This window comes from Nothoprocta perdicaria, unplaced genomic scaffold (genome assembly GCF_003342845.1).
Source record: "Nothoprocta perdicaria isolate Ctin4 unplaced genomic scaffold, notPer1 scaffold_196, whole genome shotgun sequence".
Taxonomy (NCBI): Eukaryota; Metazoa; Chordata; class Aves; order Tinamiformes; family Tinamidae; genus Nothoprocta; species Nothoprocta perdicaria.
Window position 1 is genome coordinate 293,888 of NW_020455160.1, and position 16,435 is coordinate 310,322.

The 16,435-nt window shown below is 51.1% G+C and overlaps 1 protein-coding gene across 1 annotated transcript in view; it reads left to right on the plus strand.

The window, feature by feature from the left end:
• Positions 1–9,117: 9,117 nt before the first annotated feature.
• DLGAP4 (DLG associated protein 4) overlaps positions 9,118–16,435 on the plus strand; it is a 141,660-nt gene continuing 134,342 nt past the window's right edge. The window contains exon 1 of the mRNA XM_026037317.1: positions 9,118–9,262. The gene's annotated coding sequence lies outside the window, so the exon portion shown is untranslated. The remainder of the gene's footprint in view (positions 9,263–16,435) is intronic.

Here is a 16,435-nt window from a genome sequence, read left to right on the forward strand (position 1 = left end):
TAGATGACAGTATTGTAAAGCCAAATTAGTCATTGGAACCCCTAAGCTTAGCTTCTGCTCCATCCCCATGCTGTACACCCACACCTCTGCATGCCTGTGCACACTGATGTGTGGCCAACGTCTGGGGCTGGGCAAGCGGGGGCAGCTTCCCAACCAGCACCACCCTCCTCCTCCTTGCTGCTGGCTGGGAGGAACCCTAAGGAAGCACTTTGAGATGTTACAAATCCCATCAGCTAGGGACATGAGCAGTCACTGTAAATTGCATATGAAGGATGGAGATGTTCCTCTCCTAGGAACAAGCTCCTCGTTTCTATGGCAATCCTGGGAGCTTCGATGTGTCAGCTGGAGCCCCCGTGCTTACTCCTTGCGTGTGGATTTCATGACAGCATGGAAATCCCTGACTTCAGAGCCCTGGCTGCAGGGCTGCACGTGTTTGAGAGGATCTCAGAAATGTGGTCCTAGCTAGATTCTGCTCCTGCTGGGAGACCAACGGGCAGAGGGGCTGCACCATGCCCAGCTCTGCCAGCGCTGCTCGCTGCTGCCTGGGGCTGGCTTCACACCGAATATGTGCTCGTGTGGCAGCATCAGCGTGTGCATCCATGCTCGTGCCGGGGCGCCGAGGCTGCTTCTGGGTGGGGGCTGAGTGCGTGCACAACCGTGCATGCGAGGGGGGTGACCGCCTGTGTGTGGGGGTGTCTGTGTGCATGTGAGTCACAGAATCACCAAATGATTACGGTTGCAAGGGACCTTTAGAGGTCATATTGCCTAACCCCCCTGCTCAACCAGGGGCATCTAGAACACATGGCACAGGGTTGAATCCATGAGGGGTTTGAATATTGAGGGGAGCTCTGTGTGTGCCACCAAGGGGGGTGTATGGAGGGGACTGTGTGTCTGCCTGTCAGGAGGTCTGTCTGTCTGTGTGCGTATGGGGAGGGAGGTTTGGGGAACAGTGTCTTTGCTCCTGGCACTTTGCTTTGCCAAAAATAGAAAGGATAAAGTGCAGCCTTTCCCTCAAGTCCAGCATGAGCTTGTGATGCTCCTGAGTCCCTGAGCCTACCTAGTCCACTTGTCATCACCTCCTGCCTTCCTGCCCCGCTCCTGCTAAACCGCCCTCCCTGCCGTGCCTGCACGAATGGGCAGGAGGGCTCTGCGGCTGGTGCCTCGCTGTGGGCTTCCCCTCACTCCCTTCCCTGAGCGCTGCCAGCCAGCTCACCCCCGTGCACGCGCCAGCAGTGCCAGCGCCTTGCAGCTGAGCCCTCTGCCCGCGCGGAGCTGTCCCCTCTGGGGGCCAGCTGGGCAGCCTGGCAGAGCCAGCAGAGCTGCTGCCAGGCAGCTGGGCGGCCAGGAGGGGCTCGCGGTGCCCCCAGCCCCTCAGCTGCTGCCTGGGCAGCCCCCACTGCTCGCCAGAGAGCAGCTTTCCCAAGGGCTGTCCCAGCCACAGGGCTCCCGCGTCCCAAAGCTCTGGGTTTGCTGGCAGACCCCCAGCTGCCAGGACAAGCTCGGTGCCCGCTGGCTCTGATAGTGAAAGGGAGGATGCTCGCCGGCCCCTGCCTCCCTTCCTACAATCTGCTCTTGGAGCAGTTGCCAACGCGAGGACCTCCCTTTTCTGAAACAGCCCCTAACTCACATGAGTTGTCGCTTCTGTTGTGGAAAGCTGAAGATAATATCTCCTGCTGAGCCTGCCTCTTTCTGCTCCATCTCTCTCCTGGAGCTATAAACCATGGTGTGGGCACCAGGAGAAAAGCTCTGCGTCCACCACACCACAGGGACAGTGGCAGTAAGGCAGGCAAGCCAGTCCTGACTGTGCTGGCAAGACCGTTTCCTGAGGAAGCCCAGTTTTAAATCTTGTTCTCCCTGAAGCTCGATACCAGAGCAATACAGCTGTGCTCTCCTCTTCTGTCCACGCTGTGGGAATTCAGACATCTTAGGGCTTTCCTGACTTCTCCAGTAAAATACCTCCATGTAAAATCCAAGTGGAAAATGCAGAAAGACCTTCAAGACTGTGGCTGAGGATAAATGCTGGTGGGGCATTCCTGCGAGAGATCAGTCCTGAGCAGTCCTACTAGAAGCTGACTTGCCCCCATGCACTGCTGCAGCATGGTCAGTGTGGGTCAGCCTCCACTGACCCATAGACACATCCAGCCATGAGCTGATGTAAATGAATTCACCACCGGACAGCAAAAAGCCATGAGGACTGGGATTTTGTACACGTCCTTCCTTCCACTCAAGCTCTCCTGTCTGACCTTGAGGATGCCTGTAAGGCAAAAAGGCTCCTGCTGTTCTTGCAGTGGCCAAGGTCATTTCTGTAAGCCAGTCCAGATGCTTGCTGCCATGTGGTTCATGCCCATAGCACCTCTGTGTAATTAGCTGAAAAGAAGGTCAAGTAACATGGGAGGTGGACAGGAAAGAAATGGAAATAGCAAAGCTGGGCCTAGATTCAGGTCTGAAGAAGAAACTCTTTCTCTCCAGAGGAGGCCTTGCTGAGCTCCACTTTTCAGATCTGAGAGAGCTAGTGAGTATGTTTATGGGAAGAGGGATAGGGGCATGTGCTTACTACCAAAACAGTTCCTGGACTTTGCATGAGAGCACTGCGAGCTCCCCCCGAGCCCTTTGAAATGCCCCCAGACATCCTTCCCTGGCCTTCCATGGACAGATTGTGTTTGTTTCAGCTCAGTGTGCTCATTAGATTAAAGTGGAAGAGTCGATCTGATCAAACTTGGAAATGCAAAAGCAGGCGCGCTGGGTTCGGCAGATGGAGGGAACAGCCTGGCAAATGGGGCGAGTCGCAGGCAGCGCCCCACAGCAAGTGCTCGCAGCAGCTGCTTTGCAGCAGCCCTCCCAGACACAACTTGCTCTCTGCTACGTGGGGTGCCCCTGCCCCGCCGACACGGCGTTGTGGGCACAGCAAGGCCGGGGGGTCTGTCTGCTTCGTGGCCTTGGGGAGTGCTATGGAATATGAGAGTGCTATGGAATATGGGAGCTGGCTCAGGGCCTGGTGCTCATATGTAGTTTTTCTCTCCAGTGCTCATAGTCAAGTGCTGTTCTGGACTGCATCTCAGGCCCATGTTGTGTCCCTGCTGCGCCCACTGCTCTGCTCCCCCCAGACCTCTGTGGCACTGAACGTAAGAGCTGCTCCCACTGCCTCTGGGCAGCCAGGGATGGAGGTTCCTGGGATCCTCCCCATAGCTGCCATTTACTGGGGCTACAGATTTGCTGGATGTGTTCATTGTAAACCACAGCAGTGATAAAGCTCATTCCTCATCTTGAAGGAATGTCTTGGGAGCAGAGATGAATGAACCTGTGCACTCTAGTATAGCTGCCAGATGAACATTTTACAGGCTGTTTACTTTGCACTGTGATGCTGAAGCACCTCCGGAGTTCAAGCAACACTGAAATCCATCTCCCCTGTCTGTTCCATCTCATTAACACCCCAAAATCAGCCAGGCCTGCGAAAGCATCAACCATGCTTCCCTTGTAGGGAACTTTATGTCCTCTGCACTGGCAAAGCCTCCAGCTCCAAGAGAAGTCTTGGGAGAGCCTTGTCCTGGAGCTTTGCCCTTGTACCCTCCCCTTTCATTTTTATAGGAACTAAACAGCCTTCCTCCTCCATCAGTGAGAGGAGAAAATCTGTAGTTGATCCACAGAGTTTGACTGGTTCATCTAGCCAAAGCAAGCTGCTTTTCTCTGCTAGAGACATCTCTGCTTTGTCTATATTCATGCATTGCTATCTGTTCCTCCAGTTTCTGAGGGTTTAGAGGGCTCCTCTAAACACAGCAAGGGCTAGTTATGCTGTATCTTTGCCTTATTTAAATCCCTAATTAGTTTTGTCACTTGCTTTAATTACAAAGCAGTGGCAAGCTGGAAAAAAAAAATGGCCAGGGGGAGACTTACATTGATCAGAAGTGCTGTTTGGTGTGCATCAGTGGGATTTTTGTTTGGTTGTTTGTTTTTACTTGCTTAATTTGTTCATGTGGAAATGAGGCTAGCTTCATGCCCCTGTGTCCTGCCCCCTAGGAAATGATAGGGCTGGGCTGAATCTTTCTGCTCTTGAAAGAATGGAGGTTCTTGTGCTTGTGTGCCTGTGTTGCCTCCTTCCAAGCAGATGCTTTTGGGTTTGAACTCCTTTCAATGGCTTCCAAATATGTGGTTTTGTCTTGGTCATTGAAACACAGGGATACCAAGCAAGGTCAAGAGTGCAGGCAATGCTAGGCTTTGCTGTGTAGCAGGTGCCCTGTTTGGGTACAGGCAGTCATCTTTGCTTTCCCAGCCCCAGCAGGATCATAGAATCAGGTTAAAACTGGCCTGGAAGGGAGCTATGATGAAAAAACTCTGGTTGGTGTTTGGTACTGAAGTATCAAGAACTCTTGATACTGAAGTATCAAGAACAGCCTGGAGACTGTCTCAATCCTGATGAAAACAGCAGTGGAAAACAAGGAATCTTACCTCCAGGCTGTGTCAAGAAGATGTGAGCAGGTACGGAGTGAGAGCTTTGATGCCACACAGGCAGGACAGTACAGCGCTTTGCCCTGTCTGATGGCAGATAATTCTGGTAGTGGCATAAGGATGTGGAAAGTGGCAGGGGAAGGATGTTGAGGTTGGAAGGGCTGCGGCCTCCCTTTGTCCCCATACAGTGTAGGAAGTGCCTCTTGTTCTGGTTTCAGAATTTTGACCACTTGTCAGCAGTCACTGTACACTGCATCACCCTTACTTTTCTGCTCTCCCTGCATCATGGATATGACTTACATTGAAGCTCTTGAACATCCTGTCGGAGCCCTTTTTTTCTGAGTGATCTCTGCTTGCTTGCTTCTTGAGCAAAAAGAGAAATTTTGAAATCTCCTCTGTCTTAAGAACTCTTTTTTTTCATACAAAAGTTTTTCTCCCTTTGTGAAGAAAGCAGCCTGATTAGCAGCAATTAACAAAGCAAACTGCAGTAATAACCCTTAGAGTAAGTTCTGTGCAGTGTCTTTGAATGCTCTGAAGGAGAATGAGCCAGATGTTTGGGATTTCTACTCTGTGACACAAGGCCAAGATAGGACGTGATGCAGAGGGAGATGTGCAGATGGGGCTGTGCTAAACGGGCAATAATAGTGACTGGTTTCTCTGGGCCTGATTCTGCTGAACTTCAGATGAGCAAACCCCCATATTCAGAGTATCTGCAAGCACTGCTCCGAACACTGATCAGAAAGCCAGGCCTGGGCTGCAGGACCCAGCACTAGTTGCAGAGAAGGCTATGCACTTGGAGCTCTGCAGCTTCTTGCACCACAGCACAGAATCACAAAATCACAGAATGCTTGAGGTCGGAAGGGACCTCAGAGGTCATCTAGTCCAACCCCCCTGCACACGCAGGGTCACCTAGAGCACGTGGCACAGGGCTGCATCCAAGCTGGTTTTAAAGATCTCCAAAGAAGGAGATTCCACAACCTCTCTGGGCAGCCTGTTCCAGGGCTCTGTCACTCTCACAGGAAAGGAGTTCTTCCTCATTTGGAGATGGAACTTCTGGTGTTTCAATTTGTACCCATTATCCCTTGTCCTATCACTGGCCACCACCGATAAGAGTTTGATCCCCTCCTCTCTACATTCTCCCCTCAGATACTTACACATATTGATCAGATCCCCTCTCAGTCTTCTCCAGACTAAACAGGCCCAGCTTGCTTAGTCTTTCCTCATATGATAGACACTGCAGTCCCTTAACCATCTTCATTGCTCTACATGGGACTCTCTCTAGAAGCTCCATGTCCCTCTTGTCCTGGGGAGCCCAGAGCTGTCCCCAGTGCTCCAGGTTTGGCCTCCCCAAAGCTGAGCAGAGGGGCAGGATCAGGATCCCCTCCCTGCCCTGCTGCCGACGTCCTCCTGATTCAGCCAGGAGCCCATTGGCCTCCTTGGCCATGAGGGCACTGCTGCCTCATGGACAACTTGGTGTCAAGCAGACCTCCCTAATCCCTCTTCACAGAGCTGCTCTCCAGCAGGTCAGCCCCTAATCTACGCTGGTGCCTGGGGTTATTCTTCCTCAGGTGCAGGATCCTGCACTTGTCCTTGTTGAGCCTTATGACGTTCCTCTCCGCTCAACACTCCTGCCTCTCCAGGAGGCAGCACAGCCCCCCGGTGTGTCAACCACTCCATGCAGCTCTGTAACTGCTCTTCAAAGTCTGCAAGCTCTGCAAACGTGCTGCGGGTGCGCTCTCTCCCTTCATCCAAGTCCTCCCAGGACTGACCCCTGGGGGACACTGCTGGCCGCAGGCCTCCAACTGGACTGGCACCGTTTATCATAACCACCTGAGCTCTGTCATCCAGCCAGTTGTCAATCCACCCTCTCGCCCACGCATCTAACCCACACTTCCTGACCTTCCCCATAAGGATATTATGGGAGACAGTGTAGAAAGCCTTGCTGAAGTCAAAGTTAGACAACATCCATGGTTCTCCCCTAGTCCATCCAGGCAGTCCTCCTGTAAAACTCTTAGAATCCCCTGGCTCATCTAGTTCCTTCAGTCAGTGTGTGGCTTGATTTACAGCTTTCCCTGTCTTGCTGCTGTGCAAGAGTACATTCAGCAGAACAGTGCATTCAGGTATTGCTTTCCCATGCATCATCAATAATTCTCTTTTCAGCTAGTTCTCAGGCTTCGCCTTTTTAATCCAGCTGTCTCCTGATTTACGGATAATCTTCCCTCAATCACTTACACCAAGCTGCTGGGCTGTTTCTATTCATCTCAGGAGCACAACGAGGAAGCTGTACATTCAGCTGAGCCTACAGAAATACAGCAGCATGCACAAGAACTTGCACCAACACAGCGCTGCTGCTCCATGAAGGGTTAGTCTCCGCTTAAGCCTAAGAGATCATGTTGGTATGAGGTGGCTTCACTCTTAGATTTCACCACTGAGCACATCTCAGATTTAACACACGGGTCCTTCAGGCATAGGTTTAGTATGTCAGCAGACCAGCCTCCTCAGACTTCATCAGAGGATGAAGGTCAGTTCTTCTGTCCAGTTCCCTCTCTCCCATCTGGTGCAGCTACAGGGATGATATCTCAAAAGGCATGAGGGGAATGCCTGGGACATGCAATGTCCCAGGGAGGACATGTCCCATGAGGGAAATGAGGGACATGCCTGGATGTCTTAGAAAAGCAAGATTGAGAACAAGCAGCCTATGCCTGTTCCTGCTGCAGCAGTTGCTGAGCCCTGTCTGGTCCTTGGGGCATAGATTGTGTTTAGAAGAAGTCACACAAGCAGTGATGAGTCTCAGTGAATGTCTCTGCATTCACTGGAGAGCAAAGGAGAGTCCTCTGCAGAACAGATCTTACAAGAAGGGAAAATATTGCTGTGTCTGATCCTGCATTCAGGAGGCAGAAGAATGATTTCACAGTCTGGGACTTCACAGGGACTGCCAATGAAGTCCCATCCTTGAAAGGAAGTAAAATCAGAGCTGAAAGTTGCAAGATCCCCTTACTTGGGGAAAAAAAAAAAAAAGAAAAAAAAAAAAGAAAGAAAAGAAAAAGGCTATGGGGAGCATCCTGTGGAATGGGAAAGCTTGTCCACTCCAAAACCTCACAATGGGAACAACGTTATCCTTATTCAAACCTGGGATTTTCTACTTCCATTTTGAAAGATGACCTTTTGGAGCAATCCTCTCTCTCCTGCTGCCTGCTCCTCCCAGAGCTCCACCATCTCCTGCACTGATGCACATGCTGCGCATCCCACAGGCAGTTCCACTGAGCTGCTTCCCAGACTAGGGGCCAGCTCAGGCTATTCCTGCACCATGGCCATTTTATCTCCACTTTTTAATCTTGAAGGCTCCCCTCAGATTAAAATGGAGGGACAGGCTGGCCCCTCCCTGGATTTACTGCAATGCAATTTTCTTCCTCTAATCTGATCAGGGTGCAAGCTGCTCTTTTCAAAATGCACACGGAGGCTGAATGTGCATGACACTGGTGCTGTGAGCTAGACTGACTGGAAGCACTGGGAAGCTGTCCTGTTCTCTAGATTGGTAACACATTGGCTGCTATCATGGCTTGAACACTATTTCTTGGGGCCTCGGGGAACATCCAGGTAAAGTGCCAAGTACGCCTGCAGCTGTAAGGCAAAAGGTTTGCTTCTGGGCAGAATATATAGTTCTCTAGCATACTGGAATCTGTGGGTCTTTCTGGACACCGTCATCAAGCTGAAGTCCAGTCTTTGGTCTGCAGCTCTCCAGTCTTTGGTCTGTGGCTGTCTCTGACAGCCACAGAGACCCCAGAGTTAGAGGAACAGGGCTGTCCATCTCAACAGGACCCTGAGGGTGGAAAACTCAGCAGAGATTCAGATGACATCTGAGGTTTTGTCCTTTGCAGTGTGACTGCCATCCAGTCACAGTGGATTGGTTGTTTCTGGCTAGCTCATGAATCAGTAGTTGCACATAGGGATCAAGAAGCCAGGGATTGATGTTGAATCCTTGCCAAGTTCCTTCTTTGCCCATGTACCATGCTCTTCTGAGAGACCCAAGGGCGGAGATCACTTCTCTACACATGACTTTGCAGAGACTTCTCTCTGCAAGGCATCTCTTGGTCCATCTGATGAGCGCCTTATATGTGTGCATGCTCAGTGTGGCTAGTGAACAGCACAGTGTTAGGTACCAATGCTCTTGGGCAGTCAGCACACTGACTTCTTCCTGGATTGACCAGACTGGCCTTGGGTGAGGCACCTTCCCTTATTGTTTTGAATTTGCAGGAGGCATGAAGGAGGGCAAAACTGGCAGTGACCATGCCAGGCTGTGGCACTGGGGGGAATACGAGCAGCAAAGCATATCCCAGTGCTCCCACAGTGCAACCCAAGATGATAACCAGTATTTAGGCAGCCCTGCTTGATGTGTTCTCACGAGGAGCAGTGATATGAGGATCCACGGGAACCGTAGAGGGCTGAGGGAGAGCAACGTCTGTGGGAAATAGAGGGTACTTGGATCATCAAGGAGTGTGCTCCGAGCCTGATGGACAGTGACATATCTGGGATACGTCCATTTCAGTCCTCACTGTGTAGGCCTGAAGGAGCATAGCATGGGGAAGCACGATTTTTCTGCAATAAGTGAAGAGATTGAATTTACTTTATGCCTCTCTGAACTCACCCTTTTCTTTGTCCTTCTCAGCCCAAGAAGACTGGTGAGCGGTGTCCCAAGGCCACTGCCCGGCTTGGCTGTACCCATCCTGCAGCCAGTGCACGGACGAGCATCGTTCCCCAGCTCATGAATGAAAACAAAGTCCTGGCAGCAGCGGGGCATCCTGCGCAGGAGCACAGGACTGTGAGTGCTCGGGGAGCTCTAGTGGGTGTAGGGCCTGGTGCAGGAACAGGGCAAGGGGGCCCCGTTCCTGCTCCTGGTGGGCTCCTTGGGGTGAAAAGCAAAAGGAATTGGTGGGTCTTGGAAAATTCTCTGATTCTCTTTTCTCATGTCACGGTGGTTCTAGGAGGCAAAAAGAGCCTGAGTGAGGAGCAGCAGTAAGAGGAGCAGCGGCACTGTAGGGGAAAACGAAGGGCGCTGTTTGGGATGCACAAGTGAGCTGATAGGAGATGCTGGTGTGGCCTCAGCTTCCTCGGGTAGCAGGTGGCTTGGGCCCAGAGCAGCTTGGTGGTTCTGCTACTGATGTGTCTGGGAGCCCGAGACAGCTGCGCTGGTGTGTGACAGTGTCTGCTCTGGGAAATGCCCGTTAGCAGGGAACACTGCAGCAAGAGCACTGGAGCCTCGGGGGTTTTTCTTACAGTGGAGGAAGTTCTCCTTGGGACCTTCTGGGCAGTGGAGGCCAGGTTAGTCACTCATCAAGTGGCAGGAGAACTCCACTCTCATCCCCCAGAAGGATGTCCAGTGGGAGCTATGGGGCTGCCCCTCACTGCAGCAGGGCCAGCTCCCTGCTCGGTGCTCCGCTCTGCTACTGTTGCTCCGTTCCGTGCCTCTGGCAGTGCCTTCAGCCACACGCAGCTTGACTGACCATCTGAATCAAACCATGTGTATGGTGGTCTCTTCTAGAGGGGCAGGAGGAGGACACAGCTGCTTGATCTTCTCTGGTGAACCAGAGAAAGAGGATTCTGCGGAGTATGGCTAAGATTTGCTTTGCCATCTGGCTTAATCTTGGCATGTCTGTGCATGGGACAGAGACTGCTATTTCCTGAGTGGGGTCATCCAATTCGGTAGCCCAGTAAGAAAACATGCCTAAGCATGTGAAAAGCATGTGGTTTCCCCGCCACGAGAGAGAAATTGAACTTCTGTTTGCCCAGGGACAGGCTCTGGATTCAAGGAATATTGTCACAGTTGCTTAGGTCCTTGAGGAAGCAATTTGTCCTGAAAGCAACAAACACTTATGAGATAGTAAACAGGCAGGGTAAACCTATGGAAGAAAGATTACATGCTTCATCCACATCAGGAGTGAGCTCCTGCCATGCCTTGGCTTGTGACACTGGCTCCATCAGCAGCTCAGCCAAACCTGGACTATCAAAGGTTTTTATTTGTCCTTCTAAAAGGTGGAAGATGGGGAAAAAGTAAAACTCAGAAAGCCCCAAGAGCATGTTAGAGGCTTGTCTGGATTTTCTACCAGGAGCCTGGGAGTTTGGCCCTACTACCTGGACTAACAGCAAGCAGCTGGGCAAACCCAAAGGGTGGTGGCAAGGGAGGGAGCGCAGGGTCTGGCACACAGTCTGGGCCTTGCTGCTGTTTGTGAGCAAATAACTGCCCTGCCAAAGAGTAAAGACTGCCTGAGAACTCAGGATCCTCATTGCGTGCTGCTTTCTCAGCAGTTGCAACAGCTGCTAAAAACTTTCTCCAAGCTGTGCTTATAGCGAAATATGTGATGCTTTTATAATTTTTTTGGTCTTTTTGCTTACCACCTGGGCCAATAGAACAGCGTCTTTGTAGCCTTCTGGAGTTATTTAGAAGGAAGAGGTATGTGGCTTTCTGGAGAGCCAGGGCTGACATACAGGGAGATTTCTTTTTAACATCAAGTCTCCAGCTGACAGGGGAGAGACCTGCAAGGAGATGTGGTGATGGGACAGAGGCTGGCTGTGTGTGCAGAGGGATGGGCTGTGCACCAAGGAGCTGCTGCATTGGATTGAGCAGCAGGTCGTGTAGAAAAGACCCTGCTTTGCACCATCTAGGAAGGACCTTCTCTAACTGTCCTTGAGACTTTCCTTTCCTAAACCTGAGCATGTGGAAAAAAAGCAGGGCAAAAAAAAAGCAAGCCCCCCCAGAGACCTGAGAGGAACGATCACAGTTCCTACTGGACACAAAGGTGGATGGGGACGCAGAGAAGAAATATCTTCTTAGGAGTAATCACGGTGATCTTTCGTGGGCAGGGGGATACCCACACTGTGCACGCACCTGGGTCTGCCCCTCTCCGTAGGACGCGTGGTGCAGGGTGAGCAGCCTTTGCAGCCAGCCCTGGATCCCCTCTCCGCGAGAGGGCTGGGCTGTGGGACCAGGGGCTTTGCCGGACCAGCTGTCCTTGCTTCTCCACTCCCTGGTAATTGCCCATCCGTCTCTTCCCCTTAACAGCAATTGCTTTTTTCCTCTCACTTTTTTGTCCCTTTTTTTTTTTTTTTTATGCAGGTGACACGTATTTGTTTCAGAGCATTTAATTACCTCTTGGGATGTGTTTCGTTTATTCATTAAAGCCAAAATTGGAGTTGTCCGCTTTGCTTTATTTTGATTGTTTTAACCTCTTTTATTTTCTTTCTCTATTTTGCAAGGGAAGGATGAGGGGGAAAAAACCAGCTTCCTCCATTATAAGTGTGACTAGCTTCTCTCTAAGTCCCACCCTCTGCCATAGCTCATAAGTGGAGAACATGGGTGAGCAGGAGGGATCCTGTCCATTGGGGCAGGAGTATGATGGTCTGCTGGCACCACAGCCCCCACGAGAACTAGAAAGTGAATTGCTCTGATGGTGCCAAGCCAGCATGGGTAGCACTGGAACATGACAGCCACGTGCCAAGTGTTCTGGCACAGGGCATTTGAGTGCTTGACTGGGGAGACCTGTGGTCTGCGCCATGCCATGCCCAGGAACCTGCACTGGGCAGGAAGGAACAGGCCATACATTATGCTGCCTGGTGCCCTCCGCCACTGCCTGATGCTGGGGAAGCTGCATAAGGCAACAGGAGGGCTCAGAGACCTCATTCGTCCTCTCTTACCTGGCAGAGTGAAAGGAGGAAAGTCCTGTAGATGTTTCTGCTCATGTTTCTGCTCATGTTTCTCTGAGGGTTGAGGGCCAAGATTTGGGCACAGAACATATGCTCCTTTCCTGCCTGGGCTCCTCCTGTATGACTGATTGACACCAATGAGGTGACATGGCAGGGAACCCCTTGCCCATGGTATTAGGAGTTGCTGTAGCTGCCAAGCATGCTGGTCTGCAGGTGAAGGTGCTGGCATACCAGTGGTCGTAGTGGGTGAAATACCAGGAGGTCAGTGAGGTGCACTGAGAACTGCCTGAAGGGCAGACATCAGAGGGTTGTGACCAGTAGCACAGAGTCTAGTTTGAGGCCTGCAGCCGGTGGTGTCCCCCAGGTACCAGGACTGGCTCCAGTGTTGCTCAACTTCTTCCTCAGTGACCTGGATGAAGGGACAGAGTGCCTCCTCAGCACGTTTGCTGATGATATCAAGCAGGGGGGAGTGGCTGTTACCCCAGAGAGCTGTGCTGCTGTTCAGAGGGACCACAACAGGTTAGAGAGAGGATGGAGTGAAACTGTTTTCTGTGATGTCCAGCAATAGGATGAGAGGCAGCAGGCACAAACTGAAACATAAGAAATCCCATCTGAACGTAACGAAAAACTTCTTTACTGAGGGTAACATAGCACTGGAACAGGCTATCCAGAGAGGTTGTGGTATCTTCCCTGGAAATGATTCAGAACTCACCTGAACACAATCCTGTGCAACATGCTTTAGGTGACCCTGCTTCAATAGAGGGTATGGACTAGATGATCTGCAGAAGTCCCTTCTAACCTCAACCCGTCTGTGGTTCTGATTCTATGATCTCTGCCAGCAAAGAGTCCTTCTGGCCTGAACTTGGTATAGGCAACTCTCCCTTACCAGCACTGTCCTACTCAGCTAGCACCCTGTGTTCCCGCTCCCTCAGACCCTGGCATCTTCCCTTAGCATTAACCTGAGGAGATGCTTCACACCTCCCGCCCCCGCTCGTTCAGCCAGAATAAAAGGAAGTACTAGGTGAGAGCTCAGACCTGTTCTCTCCTCCTTCTGCTATTACATGGGCTGTGCTTGATTCCACTCTCTGGCTCTGTGGGGCAGGAATAGGGGATTTGACGGGTGTGGGTAGAGAGCTATAATCTCTGCTGAATGAAAGAGCTCTGCAATCTCAGGAGACACTGACCGGGAAGGATATGTGTGTAGGTGGACTGCTAGATCAGCTTCCTATATCCTTTTCACTTGGCATGATGGTGTGGTGACCCTCAGCTCTAGCCCTATTGCTAGAGATGCCCTCCCTGATGAATTATCCCACTCGGAAGGAGAAACTGCAGGAGCTGAGCACAATATTGGGATACATGGTATTTCTTTGATACAATAGAATCATAGAATCCTTAAGGCTGGAATTCTGTGATTCTGTGGAAGGGACCTTTAGAGATCACCTAGTCCAACTCCCCTGCACATGCAGGGTCACCTACAGCATGTGTCACAGAATTGTGTCCTGGAGGGTTTTGAAGATCTCCAGAGAAGCAGACTCCATAACCTCTCTTGGCAGCCTGTTCCAGGGCTCTGGCACCCTCACTGTTAAGAATTTTTTCCTTACGTTCCTGCAGAACTTTTGGTGCTTCAGTTTGTGGTCATTTCCTCCAACTGTGGCCACCACTGAAAAGAGGCTGCCCCATCCTCCTAACTCACTCCCTTGAGGTATTTCTAGACACTGCTCAGGTCCCCCCTCAGCCTTCTCTTCTCCAGCTTGAACAGGCCCAGCTCTCTCAGGCTTTCCTCACAGGGCAGAAGTTCCAGGCCGCTGATCATGATCTGGACTGTGTCTAGAACTGGACTCAGTCTCCAGATGTGGCCTCACCAGGGCAGTGTAAAGGGGGACGATCACCTCCCTCGACCTGCTGGAGACGCTCTTCTTAATGCACCCCAGGATCCCATTGGCCTTCTTGGCCATGAGGGCACACTGCTGCCTCACGGTCAACTTGTCGTCCACCACGACACCCAGGTCCCGCTCTATAGAGCTGCTCTCCAGCAGGTCAGTCCCCAGTCTGTCCTGGTGTCTGGGGTTATTCCTCCCCAGTTGCAGGACCCTGCACTTGCCCTTGTTGAACTTGCTGAGGTTTCTCACTGCCCAGTTGTCCAGTCTGTCCAGGTCCCTCTGGATGGCAGCACAGCCCTCAGGGCTATCAGCTACTCCTCCCAGTTTGGTATCATCAGCAAACTTGCTGAGGGAGCACTCCATCCCTTCATCCAAGTCATTGATGAATAAATTGAACAGGACTGCATCAAGGACTGACCCCTGGGGGACACTGCTAACTATAGGTCTCCAGCTGGACTCAGTGCCACTGATCACCACTCATTCCTATATGTATATACCCTCACATGCCTTTGCTCTCACAGTTATGGGCAAACTGGAAATGAAAGGACAACTCTCCCTTCTCTTGCTTTTACAATCCTCCTAAAAAGCACCAGGAAGCATAGATGTGATTACCTTTCTCTTGCTGTACATCTTATTAGGACCATTGTCTCATTCCACTTCAGTTTCTGCTTGGGAATTTGGAACCAAAACAAGCCCTTCCACTAGAAATGTGGAAATGGTTTCTCATGGCAAGCCTCCTGCTGCCTATTGACTGTGAGAAATGAAATTAAATGAAAGGAGAAAGAGCTGCACTGGAAACCCCCATCCCATCACTACTTTGCATCTTTGCATAGAAGCCCCTGGGACAGTTGCTATCTATTTGGGATAATTGCGTAAGTCACCTTGTGTCTCACTTTGGATCTGGAGGTGAAAACAAGCCCATCTGGGATAAGTGGTGGGGGGAGCAAAGATATGTTTGCTGTGTCCTTGCAAAGATTCCTACATTTAGCTGGAAGGAGATGCTAGCCTGCAGGAGGGCAACAGGGCCTTCCTGCAGGATAGAAGACAATCTGAAAACTAAAACTAAGAAGTGAGACTGAGGAGGCGTGGGTTAGGGATCACTTAAGCAAGCTGGATATGCACAAGTCCTGAGACCCTTATGGGATACATTCATGAGTCCTGAGAAATTTGGCTGATTGCAAGGCAATCACCCTTGAAAGGATATGGAGCTTGGGAAAGGTGCTTCAGGACTGGAGGAAATCAAATGTCACTGCATTCTTCAAAAGGAGTAAGGAGGACCCAGAGAAGTAGAGGCCGGTAAATCTCTGCTCATTCTCTGGAAAAGTGATTGACCAGCTCATCTTAGTTGTCATTTCCAAGCATGCAGAGAATGTGAAGGTTATCCAGAGTAGTCAGAATAGATTCATAAAGGGGAAATCATGCTTAACCAATCTGAAATCCTTCTATAATGGGATGACAGGTTGGGTGGATGAGAGGAGAGCAGTGGATGTTGTCTACCTTGACTTCAGCAAGGCTTTTGACGCTGTCTCCCATAACATCCTCATAGGGAAACTCAGGATGTGCACAGTGGGATGGATTGAGAACCGACTGAATGGCAGAGCTCAGAAACTTGAGAGCGGTGGTACAAAGTCTAGTTGGAGGCCTATAGTCATACATGTCTGCAGGGGACAGTACTTGGTCCAGTCTTAGGTCTTGTCAAGTCCTGTTTAACTTCTTCGTCAAAAACCTGGGTGAAGCGAAGAGTACTGCCTCAGCACGTTTGCTGATGGTACCAAGCAGGGTGGAGTGGCTGATACCCTAGAGGGCTGTGCTGCTCTTCAGAGGGACCTGGAGAGGCTGGAGAGCTGGGCAGAGAGGAACCTTATGAAGTTCAACAAGGGCAAGTGCAGGGTCCTGCACCTAGGGAGGAATAACCCCATCTACCTGGACAGGCTGGGGACTGACCTGCTGGAGAGCAGCTCTGCAGTGAAGGACATGAAATTCTTGGCAGATAAGTTGACCATGAGGCAGGAATGTGTCCTTGTGGCCAAGAAGGCCATTTGGTATCCAGGACTGCATTAGGAAGAGCACTGCCAGCAATCTAAGGATGGAGATCCTTCACCGCTGTACTCAGCCCTGTTGAGGTGACACTGGGAGTACTGTGTCTAGTCCTGGACTCCTCAGCACAAGAGAGACATGGAGCTGTTGGAGTGAGCCCAGTGAAGGGTTATAAGATGATTAAGGGACTGTAGCATCTCACGATGAAAGACTGAGAATGCTCGGACTGTTTACCCTGAAGAAGAGAAGACTCATGGGGCATCTCCTCAAAGCGTGTTAAGTATCAGAAGGGAAGATGTAAAGAAGATGAAGTCAGATTCTTCAGTGGTGCCCAGTGACAGGATGAGAGGTAATGGGCACAAACTGAAAAACAAGGC